Source organism: Pan paniscus, chromosome 10 (genome assembly GCF_029289425.2).
Source record: "Pan paniscus chromosome 10, NHGRI_mPanPan1-v2.0_pri, whole genome shotgun sequence".
Taxonomy (NCBI): Eukaryota; Metazoa; Chordata; class Mammalia; order Primates; family Hominidae; genus Pan; species Pan paniscus.
Window position 1 is genome coordinate 24,995,448 of NC_073259.2, and position 2,663 is coordinate 24,998,110.

The 2,663-nt window shown below is 40.1% G+C and overlaps 1 protein-coding gene across 2 annotated transcripts in view; it reads left to right on the plus strand.

Moving 5' to 3' along the window:
• AEBP2 (AE binding protein 2) overlaps window positions 1-2,663 on the plus strand; it is a 160,950-nt gene that overhangs the window by 110,737 nt on the left and 47,550 nt on the right. The gene's annotated exons all lie outside the window — the stretch shown is intronic.

A 2,663-nucleotide genomic window follows, 5' to 3' on the forward strand; every position in this document is an offset into this window, starting at 1 on the left:
CTCAATTTCAATTCCTTCAGTCAAACTGATCCAGAAGTCTGAAGGAACAACATTAGGGAATTTATATACCAGTGTTAAATTACTGACAATATCTTTAAAAACACTCACCTTCCTTACTGGGGAGTATTCATTCACTTTTTAAAAGGAGTTGATGAATGGACTCCCGGGGAAGCTTAAATCATCGTCATATTTGGCCAACGCTGTGTGGCCAAATGTCATAATAGCCTGAGTTATTCAATGGTGACTTTTTTTTTGAGACAGGGTCTCACTCTGTTGCCTAGGCTGGAGTGCAGTGGTGTGATCTCGGCTCACTGCAACCTCTGCCTCCCAGGTTCAAGAGATTCTCCTACCTCAGCCTCCCGAATAGCTGGGATTACAGAGGCATGCCACCATGCCCTGCTAATTTTTGTATTTTTGGTAGAGACAGGGTTTCACCATGTTGGCCAGGCTGGTCTCAAACTCCTGGCCTCAAGTGATTCACCTGTCTCAGCCTCCCAAAGTGTTGAGATTACAGACGTGAGCCACCGGGCCCAGCCTCAAGGTGACTTTTGAAAACATCTTGTTAGTGGCATGTTCTGTCAGACATTCCCTTGAGATTCCAAAAGAGTAATAATAGTTTTGTATTTTAGTGTAAACTTGGTTTCAGCTGTGTTGCTGACACATTCCTGCTGTTGTGAGCAGTGATGTGGAAACCATGTACCACTGAATTAAAAATAGCATCTAGGTACTTTACCTCGTACAGCTATGTTCCAGAGATGTTTACTTACTGGAGTTTTTTTAAAAACAAAAATGTTATTTATATTTTTATTGGAAATATCTGTACCAGAACCTTGTCTTGAAAGTATTAAAAACTTCAATGTTAAAACATACATTCTAGAACTGACCATCCTTATTAGTATAAATAACTCTGAAAGGTGCTCAGTTTACAGGCAATGCCTTAATACAGTTAACAATTACGAAGCTTTACCCAACATCTTTCAAAATATTGCAGAGAAAACTATTAAGCACAAATACAATGACCACGAGCGTATTTCAGCAACTGCTTTATCTGAGCAACTCTTTTCACTCCACCAGAATAGACTTGGTTACATTTTCAACAGGTTACTCAATGGTGTATTAAAACCGAACGTAAACACTTTTTCCCCCTCCAGTTGTATTTTAAATAATAACTCTTCTTTATGCTCATTTTTGTGGCTAAATATAAAAACAAGCAAAATACAGAGATCGGCAAATCCACATTTTCATCCAGGTGAAGTGAAATTTAAATTTTATTTATTTTTTGGAAAAATTTAGGTTTTAAAGGAATTTATTAGATACATATTTTGTTTTGTTTTGTTTTGTTTTGAGATGGAGTTTCGCTCTCGTTGCCTAGGCTGGAGTGCAATGGCGCAATCTCAGCTCACTGTAACCTCCGCCTCCCGGGTTCAAGTGATTCTCCTGCCTCAGCCTCCCAAGGAGCTGGGATCACAGGTGTGTGCCACAATGCCCAGCTAATTTTGTTTTTGTTTTTTTTTTTTTTTTTTGAGACAGAGCTTCGCTTTTGTTGCCCAGGCTGGAGTGCAATGGTGCGATCTCAGCTCACTGCAACCTCCGCCTCCTGAGTTCAAGCGATTCTCCTGCTTCAGTCTCCTGAGTAGCTGGGATTACAGGCATGCACCACCACACCCAGCTAATTTAGTATTTTTAGTAGAGACAGGGTTTCTCCATGTTGGTGAGGCTGGTCTCGAACTCCCGAATTCAGGAGATCCACCTTGGCCTCCCAAAGTGCAGGGATTACAGGTGTGAGCCACTGCACCTGGCCTGTATTTTTAGTAGAGACGGGCTTTCACCATGTTGGTCAGGCTGGTCTCGAACTCCTGACCTCAAGTGATGCACCCACCTCAGCCTCTCAAAGTGCTGAGATTACAGGCGTAAGCCACTGCACCAGGCAAATATGTATTTTGGATGTGTATTTTTGGATTAGATCAGTGATACCAGCCAGTATGGTATGGTCTCTCAAGGATATTTGCAGATATGTGGGGGCAATTTTGGTTGTCTTAATACCTAAAAGTGCAACTGGGGCTTAGTTTTCTGGCACCAAGGATGCTGGGTGACTTGTACCTGTCCCACCTTAAATGCCAATAGGGCTTGGACTTTATCAGAAAATGGGACTAATTATGTTTTTGTAAATGCCCGTTTATTTAACATAGCCCAGACTTTAATAAGCTCTTTTTGATAGAATAAAGAGCTTTCATTTTCACATTTAAATTTTGTTCATATAAAATTTTTTCGATAACTCTAAGTAGTTCAATTAGGCAGGAACATCTGAGTTACTTTTGAACTTACTGTGTTTTGTTTGAAAATCATGTAATTTGGGAGGACTCTGGAACTGTTGTGTAAGATTTCACTGCATGAAATACAAGTTGAGCAGTTTTACTCACACTAAAAATGAAACTGGGTGACAGATCATTCCCACTGTACTTTCTTACCTTCAAAAGATTTTCTGTGAAACTTAGAGGCACTTGCTCTCTTGTCATATGCTGTGTTAGAGCGGTGTGGTTGGCCAGTAATTGAGTAACAATGCCAGATTGGCACTTTTCATCAGGAGGTGCAGTCTTGTTTTATTTATCATCATATTTCCTCATTAAGTTTAATTTTCTTTTTCTTTTCTTTCTTTTTTTGAG